This window comes from Microcaecilia unicolor, chromosome 1 (genome assembly GCF_901765095.1).
Source record: "Microcaecilia unicolor chromosome 1, aMicUni1.1, whole genome shotgun sequence".
Classification (NCBI taxonomy): Eukaryota; Metazoa; Chordata; class Amphibia; order Gymnophiona; family Siphonopidae; genus Microcaecilia; species Microcaecilia unicolor.
Genome location: NC_044031.1, coordinates 388,048,217 through 388,062,512, shown reverse-complemented (window position 1 = coordinate 388,062,512; position 14,296 = coordinate 388,048,217). Strand labels below are relative to the sequence as shown.

At 39.3% G+C, this 14,296-nt stretch overlaps 1 protein-coding gene across 1 annotated transcript in view; it reads left to right on the top strand.

The window, feature by feature from the left end:
• FAM227A (family with sequence similarity 227 member A) overlaps positions 1 to 10,085 on the top strand; it is a 263,367-nt gene extending 253,282 nt beyond the window's left edge. The window contains exon 12 of the mRNA XM_030210759.1: positions 9,565 to 10,085. The gene's annotated coding sequence lies outside the window, so the exon portion shown is untranslated. The remainder of the gene's footprint in view (positions 1 to 9,564) is intronic.
• Positions 10,086 to 14,296: the final 4,211 nt, after the last annotated feature.

Below are 14,296 nucleotides of genomic sequence, written 5' to 3'. Positions count from 1 at the left end.
TGTAATCGGTTCTGTTCATGACCACAATACCTCCACCTTTATCGGCGGGCTTGATGACAATATCATGGTTATTTGCTAACTCTCTGATAACCTGATGCTCAGTGGTGCTAATATTGTAGTGACGTGGTTTTGTATTCCTTTCAAATTTCTTAATATCTTTTTCTACACATGAATTAAACGCTGTTATCAGAGGATGTGTTTGACCTGGAGGTATCCATGTTGATGTTTTCTTAACCACAGATATGTCCTGGTAAGGGGTTGTTGATTTAGAAAAAGACTGTATAATTTGTAATTTACGTTGGAATTTAAAAAGGTCAATACGCGTATTGAAAGCGTTGTATCCAGTTGTAGGGACAAATGATAATCCTTTCTTAAGAATGCCTTCTTCAATCCGTGTTAGATGATGTTTTGATAAATTAAAGATAGGAGTAGATTCTTCTAATATCGGTTGTGAAACCGATTGTTGGATGGATCTCTGTATGGGAACCGCTGGGGTGGACCCAGTCTTCCCCTGCTTCTGCCTCTTCCTCTTCCTCTTTGGAGCGACCTGTTTGGAGGCATTCTCTGTGGTGCAAAATTGTTGTCCTTCTTCCAAAGTTCTTCTAAAAAAAGGTCCGTTTGGGATGCTGATTGAAGTACTTGTCGTCGTGTGGGGGAGGTCTCACGTACTGATGAATGTCTGGAGTGGCACGGAAGATGGGATCGAGAAAAAGGACTACCCAAAGGGGAGGTATAAAGGTCACCAGAGTCACTCCTAATTCGCTTATGTCTATGTTCAATTGGATGATGTTCAGTAACATCTGCGGATGGAATGTGTCTGATGTTAGTATGTGACCTTGGACCATATGTGTTTTTGAACTTATTGTTATTTGTGATATATGGCCTAGCCTTAGAGAATAGATATACTGAACCCTTTTTGTAATCTAACTCATCTCTTCTAAATTTACTATTTTTGATTTCTTTCGTGTCGTTCCTAAACTTGGCTATTTTGCTATCAACCCCTTTCAGTACCTCATCATAATGAGGATCCTGAATATGTAAAGCATCCAATTTTGTGACAAGCGTGTCCTTAAGGGTTTTACTTTTGGCCTGTGAAGCTTCTGCAATGAGGATCATAAGATCCAAACTGCATTTATTCAAAATGGTACACCACTTGTCCAAAAAATCCTGATTATCTAAAAACATTGTGGGTGCTTTTGAAATTCTAAGTCCTCTAGGTATGCGCCTGGTTTTACAATAATTAAGCATGCTTAATTATTGTAAAACCAGGCGCATACCTAGAGGACTTAGAATTTCAAAAGCACCCACAATGTTTTTAGATAATCAGGATTTTTTGGACAAGTGGTGTGCCATTTTGAATAAATGCAGTTTGGATCTTATGATCCTCATTGCAGAAGCTTCACAGGCCAAAAGTAAAACCCTTAAGGACACGCTTGTCACAAAATTGGATGCTTTACATATTCAGGATCCTCATTATGATGAGGTACTGAAAGGGGTTGATAGCAAAATAGCCAAGTTTAGGAACGACACGAAAGAAATCAAAAATAGTAAATTTAGAAGAGATGAGTTAGATTACAAAAAGGGTTCAGTATATCTATTCTCTAAGGCTAGGCCATATATCACAAATAACAATAAGTTCAAAAACACATATGGTCCAAGGTCACATACTAACATCAGACACATTCCATCCGCAGATGTTACTGAACATCATCCAATTGAACATAGACATAAGCGAATTAGGAGTGACTCTGGTGACCTTTATACCTCCCCTTTGGGTAGTCCTTTTCTCGATCCCATCTTCCGTGCCACTCCAGACATTCATCAGTACGTGAGACCTCCCCCACACGACGACAAGTACTTCAATCAGCATCCCAAACGGACCTTTTTTTAGAAGAACTTTGGAAGAAGGACAACAATTTTGCACCACAGAGAATGCCTCCAAACAGGTCGCTCCAAAGAGGAAGAGGAAGAGGCAGAAGCAGGGGAAGACTGGGTCCACCCCAGCGGTTCCCATACAGAGATCCATCCAACAATCGGTTTCACAACCGATATTAGAAGAATCTACTCCTATCTTTAATTTATCAAAACATCATCTAACACGGATTGAAGAAGGCATTCTTAAGAAAGGATTATCATTTGTCCCTACAACTGGATACAACGCTTTCAATACGCGTATTGACCTTTTTAAATTCCAACGTAAATTACAAATTATACAGTCTTTTTCTAAATCAACAACCCCTTACCAGGACATATCTGTGGTTAAGAAAACATCAACATGGATACCTCCAGGTCAAACACATCCTCTGATAACAGCGTTTAATTCATGTGTAGAAAAAGATATTAAGAAATTTGAAAGGAATACAAAACCACGTCACTACAATATTAGCACCACTGAGCATCAGGTTATCAGAGAGTTAGCAAATAACCATGATATTGTCATCAAGCCCGCCGATAAAGGTGGAGGTATTGTGGTCATGAACAGAACCGATTACATTAACGAAATCAAGAGGCAACTTGATGATCGTGAGTTCTATGTACCCTTGGACAAGGATCCCACGATGGACATACAAAAGGATATCAAAGAACTTATCGATATTGCATCTAGGATGGGTTTCATTACATCAAAAGAGAAGGACTTTTTACAAGTCTTACATCCGACCATTCCAACCATTTATGTATTGCCAAAAATACATAAATCACTCACTAACCCTCCAGGGAGACCGATCATTTCAGGCAACGGCTCAATTTTAGAACCTTTGTCCATATTCGTAGATTTCTTTTTGAGGCCATTTGTACCGTTAATACCATCGTTCATTCAAGATACTACTCACATGATCAATATCCTACAAGATTATGAGGGATCACTTATAGACACTATACTCGTTACTATGGACATAGAATCACTATACACTAACATCCCGCAGATTGAGGCTTTAAGAATCATTGAAAATACATTACAAAACAGATCCACACATAGACGTATTCCTAATCATTTGATTTTGACATGTGCAACAATTGCACTCACACAAAATTATTTTGGATTTGAAAGAAAATATTACCAACAAATAAAAGGCACAGCCATGGGTTCAAGTATGGCTCCCGACATAGCCAATCTTTATGTCGGAGATTTTGAGAAACAATACTTGACATCACATCCTTTTAAAGAACATATCAAGATTTATCGTCGATATATAGATGATATTTTTATTTTGTGGCAGGGGAGTGAAGACACTTTACATTCTTTTTTTGATTGGATCAACGCTCAGGATCCCAATCTTAAATTTAAATCTGACTATAATAATCACCAGATCAATTTTCTGGATCTCATTATTCGGAAAGATGATTATCTATTCAACACAACTATTTATAAGAAGCCTACAGATCGGAATACATTTCTACACTACTCCAGCTATCACAACCCCAAATTGAAAAGTAATCTTCCGTTATGTCAGTTTCTCCGACTTCGAAGGATATGCACAGATTTTGATGAATTTAATCTACAAGCAACATCGATGGGTAATAGATTCTCTGCTAGAGGGTATCCTCAAAAACATATTGAAGCAGGCTATACCAAAGCCTTAGATCAGGACCGTGAAGAACTTCTTCAACCCAACCGACAAAAGAAAAAACCAGATATTGTTTGTACACTCAAGTACTCTTTTTTGTCCAAACACATTGCCAAATCCATACGCAAACATTGGCACATTCTGGAGGGTCTTGACTGTTTCAATAATAAAGAATTAATAATTGCATACTCAAGAAACAGAAATTTAAAAGAACATTTAGTCCCTTCTACCTTGCCAGACATAAGAGATCCTTTAGATAACCTTCATTTAGGACATAGGAGATGTGGTCGGTGCAGTGTGTGCAACCTCTGTATGGAGACTACTTGTTTCATTCATCCAATTACTAATAAAACTTTTATGCTGAAGCATTCATCAAATTGCAATACTACTCATGTAATTTACATTATTCAATGCCCATGTTCTTTATTATATGTGGGCAAGACTATCAGATCTATTAAAACACGTATCATTGAACATAGAAGCTGCATATCTAGGAATATTCAATCCGCACCTTTAGTTCAGCACTGGCATGAGGCTAACCACACTATAACAGATATTAAGTATTTGGTGTTTAAGGTATTCACCAGCAGATGGAGAGGAGGCGACCTTGATAAAATTATACTTCAGGAAGAACAAAGGCTAATTTATAATCTGAATACTATTAGCCCTTATGGCCTGAATAATGAGATAGATTTTCGCCCGTTTTTATAGTTTGAATACTCTTTTAATCCAGCTGTTCCCTGTATCATTAGTACAAGTATAAATAAGGATTTTTACATCATTATTTCAAAATATATATTTATATTGCATAGATTTCATATTGTCTTGTTAATTATACATTTTATATTTATCAATTTATATTACAGTATCATGTACATTTATACATTGCTTTGATATTTTTGGCACTGATTCTGATACAACTTACATTTCGTCTAGATATTACATTTACTATAGTCTTTGTCTTGATTTGCAGTATATTATATATACATGGGATTTATTTTATTTTATTTTATTTGATGTATTCCCCTAATTTTTTATTACATACAAAAAATATTTTTTATTATATATTTTTTCCTATCATTATTTTCCATTATTCATTATTCTCTTTTTATCTAATTTGCAAGTTTTTTTATATATACATTTTCTCATATGTATATATATATATATATACATATGAGTATGCATGCCTTACTTATATATATACATTTTTTTTGACATTCAATTTGTTAACTTTGATTTTATTATACCATTTTATTACTATGGTATCTTTATTCTATTTTGTATCAACAGCACATTTTCTTTGTGCCATATAATTATGTATCTCGCCCCTTTTTTAGCACATGAATTAATTTTACTTCCATATGCCTTCACATATCCTCAGTGCCACGTAGTTACGTATCTTCGTCCACTCTACGTGCGTAAGACGTCACACAGCGTCTCTACTTCATGATTTTGAATCAGCTGACTCTTGTGTCGGTTGCTTTTCGCGTGTTTTTCGCGCCTTCCCGTCTATTTGAATTGCCCCGTAGTTCACTTTCACTTTCAACTTTAGTACTGAGATCGCCGCGATAGACAGACGATTTACCTGCACTACGGTCTTTTTCAAGGTAAGCGTTTCATGTCTCTCTCTTCAACACATGTAGTACGTGCCCCTAGCGCTGCTGTCGGTTAGTCTTGTTCAAGATACGAGTATCTCGTCTTCCTTTTAGTATATGCAGTTCGCGCCTCCAGCATCTGCGCTGTTGAGTACTTTTGTTTCATTTGCGTGCGGTCTCTTCTATTACTAACATGGGGTACATGTTCTTTTTCGGAAACTAACCAGCCCAGTGACACCCAGTTAGCCTTTTGTTATTATTTTCAATACGGAGTGTGTGTTTATTTTCTTTAACCTCTTTTAACCCATCTCTGTTATTTTAGTTGATCTTTTGGCACAATGTCGGAATAGGCTTAATAGTTAAGTCTCGTGACTTTTTTCTTTTTCTTTTTCCTTTTCTTTCACTTTTTTGTTTTTTCCTTGGGTTTTTCTTTAATGGTATGACATTCCAACTGCTTCACATGACCATATTCATTAATATACGACCTTTTTCTGTTTTCTACAGACCATTTTTAGATGTTATCTGTAAGATTTTTGGAATCTTTTTTCCTCTGATTTGACCAACAAGGTTAGTTTTTCATTTTTTCATTAATTCCCGTGTACATATATGTAGATATTCCAATCTGTTGCCTGATTTCATTATTTTGCAATTTCCTTTGCCTCTTTTTATCTAATGCTCTTTTTCTTCAGTATGTTTGTTTGACATATCATTTGATAGATGTATAATTTTCAAATTATTTATATATTTCTTTGCTAATAGTAATTCATTCTTTGTATTTATATTTTTTGGATATTTTATAAATGTTCCTCTTTTAGTATATATAAAAAAATTTTTATTGTTGTATTTTATTATCATCATATTTTTTATTATATGTTTCACTGTTTGTTTATTTTTAATTTGTTTATGGTTTGTTTATGTTTATAGACTCCTGATGTAGGCCTGTTTGGCCGAAACACAACGTTGTGTCGAGTCATTTTTTATGTATTATTATATCATCATTGACTTGGAAATTATTAAACTTTGTTCTTTTAAACATAATTTGGTTCCATTCTTTGGATAGCCTGGCTCATATTCCCACCTTTTTTATTTTTCACTTTACGCACCGTGGGATCTATTGAGTTCTCCACTTTTTTGTGGTTTCTCTTTATTCTTATGACCAAGCCACATAAAGGTGCCCAAACTGACCAGATGACCACCAGAGAGAATCAGGGATCACCTCTCCTTACTCCCCCAGTGGTCACTAACCCCCTCCCACCCTCAAAAAAACTCTTTAAAAATCTTTTGTGCCAGCCTCAAATGTCATACTCAGGTCCATCACAGCAGTATGCAGGTCCCTGGAGCAGTTTTAGTGGGTGCAGTGCACTTCAGGCAGGTGGACCCAGGCCCATCCCCCCTACCGGTTACTCTTGTGGCGGTAAATGCGAGCCCTCCAAAACCCACATCTAGGTGCCCCCCTTCACCCATAAGGACTATGGTAATGGTGTACAGTGGTGGGTAGTGGGGTTTTGGGGGGGCTCAGCACACAAGGGAGCTATGTACCTGGGAGCAATTTATGAACTCCACTGCAGTGCCCGGTTGGTGTCCTGGCATGTGAGGGGGACCAGTGCACTACGAATGCTGGCTCCTCCCATGACCAAAGGGCTTGCATTTGGTAATTTCTGAGATGGGCGTCCTTAGTTTCCATTATCGTTGAAAATCAGAAATGACCAAGTCTAGGGACGACCATCTCTAAGGACCTAAATGTCAAGATTTGGGCATCCTCAACCATATTATCGAAACAAAAGATGGACGTCCATCTTGTTTTGATAATACGGGTTTCCCCACCCCTCCACTGGGACGTTTTGCGAGGATGTCCTCAGCAAACCTTGGGCGTCCCCTTCGATTATGCCCTTCCACGCCATACTTTGTATGGTTATTTGAATAGTTTTACTGCTGTAATTGCCTATTGCTTATGTTTAATTTATTCTTACTGTACACCGCCTTGAGTGAATTCCTTCAAAAAGATGGTAAATAAATCCTAATAAATAAATTCTATGCAGTTTTAGATATATATATATTTTAAATTGCTTTTAGTTTGTTTGTATGTTTATTCATTATGGATATAATTTTTGTTCACCGCTTAGACTGTCAAGATATGATATAAAAATTTTAGGCTTAGCCAATCCTAAAGTGGGACTTTCCTGTACACTAAGCCTATTTTTACTGCATCTATAAAAACCTTTTTCTTTTTTTAAGTTTTTATTGATCCTGCACCAATTTTTCTATTTACACACAGGACCAGCAATAATATTAATGTGGGAGAAGTTATCACCTCCTCTTTAGGTGGTAAATGCTCCCACATTAACCCTGCGTTAACCAGTTAGTGCGTACTAATGTGAATGTGCCAGCTAGTTAACAGTTCTCTGCCAATGCCACTCACCCTCCCAAAAAATAATTCTAAAAAACATACAGCATGCAATTAGGGAGCACAACCAGGGAAATTACTATAGGGCATAAGAGCTAACTTTTCAAAATTACTGAGGGTGCTAAACTACTACTACTACTTAACATTTCTAAAGCGCTACTAGGGTTACGCAGCCCAATGGAATTTACCCCTTCCTGGAAACAGTCAAGGAATTTGCTCAATATTGGGGCTGCTCAAGCACCCACAGAACTGGCTCCTATGCTGCAGGGTGCTTTAGCACATCCTGCAGTAAAGCCTTTTCCAGTGCACAAAGCAGCATACCTTAGTAAGAGGGCCCTATATGACACATAATATTTCTCGATGACCACAACCAGTGACCAGTCGAGCAGCCACAGTTTGAACCAACTGAAACAGATGAATGTACTTTGCTGGAAGCCCTACACATAATCTATATCAATATTCCAAACCCTGTAGGAACAGGGATTGTAAACTCTGGCTGATGTTGTACAAGTAAAGCATCATTTGTATAAAGGCAACAAAGAAACACTGAAGCCAGCTATGGGAAAACACCTTCAACAGCGCTGGTGGTATTATTTTATTTTTTTATTTATTGCATTTGTATCCCACATTTTCCCACCTATTTGCAGGCTCAATGTGGCTTACAGAGTTTTGTATTAGACAAACAATGTAGCACATCCTGTGTTGCCTTTATCCAATTAATGCTTTACTTTTACAATATAAGGCAGAGTATACGTTGACTCCTGATGCAGGCTTTTCAGCTGAAACACGGTGACGGTGATTGTGTCGGGTCCTTTACTAAAGACTGATTTTATTCGTACATTTTTTAATATGTTTTTACTCCACACCTTGTTTGCCTTTGTTTTCTTCTTGTGGAGTTTTAGACATCCTCTTTTTTTCTGCTACATCAGAGATTGTACTAACATTCACAAATCACTTAGAGATCAAAGTATTTCAACCAGCAAATACTTAAAATATGCTTTTTCAAATGCAGCTGATTATCCATGAGTATCTCTAAGTTGCTTGTCTTTTGATGTACCCTTTCCCTTTTCACCATTTGGCATAAGGGCCCTTTGTATCGCTCCATGGTGCAATCACACCTCAAATACTTTGTGCAGTTCTGGTCACAGCATCTCAAAAAAGATATAGTGGAATTAGAAAAGGTACAGGGAAGGGTGAAGAAAATGATAAAAGGGATGGGATGACTTCCCTATGAGGAAAAGCTAAAGCAGCTAGGGCTCTTCAGCTTGGAGAAGAGATGGCTGAGGGGAGATGACAGAGGTATATAAAATACCGAGTGGAGTGGAACAGTTACATATGAATCGCTTGTTTTTTTCTTTCCAAATATACTGGGACTAGGGGGCACACAATGAATCTACAAAATAGTAAATTTAAAACAAATCAGAGAAAATATTCACTGAATGAGTAATTAAACTCTGGAATTCATTGCCAGAGAATATGGTAAAAGCAGTTAGCTTAGCAGGGTTTTAAAAAGGTGTGGATAATTTACTAAAAGAAAAGTCCATAAGCCATTATTAAGATGGATTTGGGAAAGTCCACTGCATATTCTAGGATAAGCAGCATAAAATCAATTTTACGTTCTGGGATTTTGCCAGGTACTTGTGACATGGATAGGCCACTGTTGAAAATAGCATACTGGGCTTGATGGAATTTGAATTTCTGCTGCTGTTACCATCTGATGTTACTGGTCATCCTGCTGTCTTCATAAAAGCAATACCTATTACTTTTCCTAAGGTGAGCAATACTGCAAATCCTGTATACGCAAAAGAGTGCAACCAGGATTGCGAAACCAAAGCCAGTCGGTAGCTTCAGGTGACATAGCCTAATGTTAATGGAAATTGTATTTTTAGGTTTCAAAACCGGTTGCTGTGCTGCAGGGATACTGTTTAAAAATTAACACTAGATAGGTGTGAACATTTGAATTGTTGATGCTATTACATTTTCCCTTTTTTTTCCCCAGAGGGCCTAGGGCAGAAACCAAATGATCTTACGCAAGCTTTGGAAGAATCACTGCAAGACAAGCAAATTCATTCTGCCCCTTTCTCATGAAAAGCTCTGAGATGGCACCAGCCCTAGGACCTTGACGTTCCTCATTGACATATCATGTGATATAGTAAAATTAAATCATGTGACTTGGTCTATAATGACATGACCACCCTGAAGTGCAACATCAGAATTTTGTCATATATTGTTTTTTTTTCATATTTGCTTCCTGATAAGGTAACTTTTCTCATGAAAATTCAACTGATGAGCACCATTTATTTTAAGGTTTTAATCACAATTTATTTTTAAAATGGTTGATGCCTTCTGCAATTATGTTTTTGATGTATAAATTAACAACTGGTGGTCTGGCCCATGCCTGTGGTGATTATAAGTCATTACCATCATGTCTGATATATTAGTGTGGACAGGAAAAAACTGAGCAATTTGTATGGCACTGTTGTTTTTCTTTTCTTGTCATCTATGTAACTTACTGTGTAAATTATGGCCTCTTGTACATTATGTATATCATTGAGGCATATACGTTTAAGATCCATAAAAGTCTCATCTCTTAGGAAAAGGGCTTCTCAGACCTGTAATGGAGACACCGCGGTGGGTCAGGTTTTCAGGATATCTACAATTAAATATGCATGAAATAAATTTGCATACACAGCAAAGCCAATATATACTAATATATCTCATGCGTATGTAACCCTTTCTTGAACCTATAAGCATCAGGGTGGGTTAAAATAAGAATTTTTAGGACTGTTTTGCGAGGTCAGGGATGGACCAGCAAGGTGGGAGGCCAGAAGGCATTATAAATCCATTCATTCAGCCTATTCGTTTCATAAAGTATCACTTCAAAGTCCAAGAACACTCCACAAACTCATAGAAAAATATTTTCACCAAAAATGTGTTGTGGTTCAAACACCCTGTGCTAGAATCAAAGAGAATAAAAGAATGGAGAAAAAAGCCTCTGCAAGTTTGCAGTACTTACTTCTTCAATCAACACAATAACCAGCAGAACCTCAATTCATCACTGGCTCAAAAAACCTCCATCCTCTCATAATACATATTTCTTCTCTGTTGATTCCTCTTAATCTTTCCTCTTTATTCTTCAAACATAATAATCCTATAAAATAATTCTCACCTCCAACGTTCTATGCGTCTTGCTGCCTGTGTCCTTGGCTTTCTTTGGAGTTGGTGTGCTAGGCTCCGTAGATCAGGCTGATGTCACATGCAGTACTAACCACACGATAGCAGCACGAGGCCCCGCCCCTGCCGCCACGCCCCCCAAGGTCGCTGCTGCTCACCCCTCCAACCCCCAGGGTTGCCACCATTCCCCTCCTCCACTTCCCCTCCCGAGGTCACCGCAGCCACTGCTCCCCCCTCCCCCCCCCCCCCCGAGGTCGCTGCCACTCCCTGCCTCCGTCTGCCACCCGGCCGGGCCCCCTGCATTGAAATCCCCTCCAGCCACCCATGGCCAGTGACCCTCCTCTCCCCCTGCCCCCCTCCAGCCACTCATGTCCAGCAACTCTCCTCTCTCCCCTGCCCCCCAGCCACCCATGTCCAGAAACTCTCCTCTCTCCCCTGCCCCCCTTCAGCCACCCAGGTTGTACAGCGAATTATTCGGGGCAGGCAGCTATCGCTTTTCAAAATCGTTGCCGAGACTTCAGCAGATGGCTTTAAATCAACTCCAGAATTTCTCAGCTTATTGAATGTATCATTTTAGATTATAACATATATTTTCTGTAAAACTTCCTCCAATATTCATCTTAGTAACTTACTAGTGACGGCACAGTGTACTTCTCCGCTGCTACTACCGTCAGTCCAACATAGAACATGGCGCTCACTCTTTTAAAAAAATACCATCACAAAATGTGACATCTTCCTACAGTGCGTGCTGTGTACCAAAAGACTGCTGGACCCAATTAAAAACCAGAAACCATTCATAACTCCTCTTTGAACCAATTTTCAAAGGAATAATGCCCACTGCATAGCTGTATTCAAGCCCACCAGTTCCAGGGCTTTTAATTTGAAAATCCATCATTGCTTAAGCTGTAAAAAAAACAGCAAGATCTATCACCTCTTCTTATATTCACATCCACTTGATCAATCACTAAGCAAATAAATTGAGAAAAAAATATGTTTTGTAGATCCTCAATGTGCTACCAAGGGAGCACCTATCTTCAGCCTTGCAATGCAGGATTTATGCTCTACCATTCGGGTATGCAATTTCTGTGTGGTCTTCCCCACATAGAACTTATTACATGGGCATTGCAAAATATATACCATATATTCCGAGTTACAATCGATCTTACACTTAATCAAATGTTTTCTCTCATCTGCTAAGTTACGGAAACTCATTCTGTGCCAATGGCTCCTCTTATGTATACTTGTGGTGGTGTTCCCCTGTTTAAATAAAGTTAAGCTGAAAACCCAAGAGGACTATGTATACATAAGAGGAGCCATTGGCACAGAAAAAGCACACAAACTGAGTGGTGGATATAAAACAAGCCAGAGTGGGTTATATTATTTCTGATTGCGGGCTGAAGATGGGCCCCACTAAGTTATTGGCAATCCTTCAATCGTCCCAACCCACGAGTCACCTAGCTCTCTAGAGATTTCTTCATTTTGCAAACAATTACAGCCAATTTATCCGGACTTTTTCCACCATCACTGCTCCACTGCAAACCTTAACCAGGAAAGACGCTGATCTTCAAAACTGGCCTCCGGAGGCAATCACCACCTTTGACCAACTTAAACAAGCCTTCACTGTGGCTCCTGTCCTTTGACATCCAGATCCTGAAAAAAAATTCTATGAGGAGGAGGAGCTATTCTGTCGCAATCACACACCAAAGGCAAATGCCTCCTGTGTGCCTTTTTCTCTCGAAAATTTACCCTGGCAGAGAGGAACTGTTGGCTATTAAGTTAGCGTTGGAGGAGTAGCGTCACTTGTTAGAAGGAGCTAAGTTCTCCTTTATGGTCCTCACACATCATAAAAATCTGTTATATCTACGAGAAGCATGACACCTCATCACCTGACAAGCTCGATGGTCTCTATTCTTCTCATGCTTTGATTTTAACCTAAGCTATTGGCCCACAGAGAAGAATCTTAAAGCAGATGCCCTATCTCGATCCCTGGAGCCAGACAATAGAATAATTTAACCCCAATACATCATTGACCCAATTCAGATATTGACAGCTACCATGACTACTCTACCACCGGGGCAAGACTTATGTTCCCAAACAAATATGGGAGAAGGTCCTCTGTTGGGGACATGAGACTAAAACTATGGGCCATCCTGGAACGTGTGATATCAAGGATCTCATTACCTGGTCCTACTGGTGGCCATCCCTTGATAAAGATGTTAAAGAGTTTGTCTTTGTTATGCACCCCTCAGAAATCCACTCATGCTCACCCTTGGGGCCTTCTTCAACTGCTTCCCATTTCTAGGCAACCCACATATCGATAGATTTTATTGCTGACCTCCCTGAATCTAAAGGACACACAACCATCTGGGTGGTGGTAGATCATTTTTATAAAATGGCTCACTTTGTTCCCGGATTACCTACTGCTTCCCGCCTTGGTCAATTGTTCATCACAAGACATTTTTTGACTGCATGGCTTGCTGGAATCCATCATATCTGATCATGGGGTATAGTTTGTCTCTAAGTTTTGGCTGGTCTTCCAAATAAGATTGGACTTCCACCACTCAAACTAACAGCCAAACAACGCATTAACCAAAGCTTGAAAATCTTTCTCCAAACCTTTGTTTGTACCCTCCATGATGATTGGGCACAGTTGCTATCTTGGGCTGAGTTTTGCCATAATAATCATGTCTGGAGCTCTACAGAGGCCTCTCCTTTCTGGGTTATGGCCAGCACCCATGAATCCCTCTACCAGTAGCTCTCGCGCCTGATGTTCCAGCTGTAAAAGAAGCCATCAACTCCTCAGATCTGGCAAGCTACACAAAGCATGCTACAGCACACCACTCAACAGGCTAAACAATAGGCCGATCGGAAAAGACACCCAGAACCCAATTTTCAGGTTGGAGACCTAGATTTGCTATCTGCCTGCCACTTTCATCTGAAGCCCCATCGGCTCACTTTGCACCCTGGTGAGTTGGGCCTGTAACACTAGGGGGCGCTGTGCTTATGACAACACAACACCAGACACAATATGCGGTATATCGCTTTTATTGGTGATACATATGTGAACACATACACCAAGATACTTACAGCACCTGCAATTCAGTCAGCATCTGGGAAGACCACCAGGGAAGCACTAGCTCTTCCTCAGAGATTACAGGGACATCACTGAACAAGGCGTCCCTTACGTTCAGGCAAGCTTCTAAAGAAGGTCAGTGCTCCACCCTCTTTTATAGTGTGAAACAGAGGTGCCTTTCTCAGACCTGCACAAGCTGAAGGTGCCTTTCCCAGAGGTGCTGGCATCCCTTAAACAACCAGCCTGTTTCCCATAACAGAGAATAACTCTCCCAGACCTGCACAGGTTGAAGGTGCCTTTCCTAGAGGTGAAGGTGCCTTTCCCAGAGGTGCTGGCATCCCTTAAACAACTAGCCTGTTTCCCTGTTTCCCATAACAGAGAATATCAACACATAATTACAGCCAAAACATTCCACTCATTCCATCCTCAGCTGACCTTCAATCCCATGTATTACATTCCACCCCTTGATATTCTCTGCTTATGA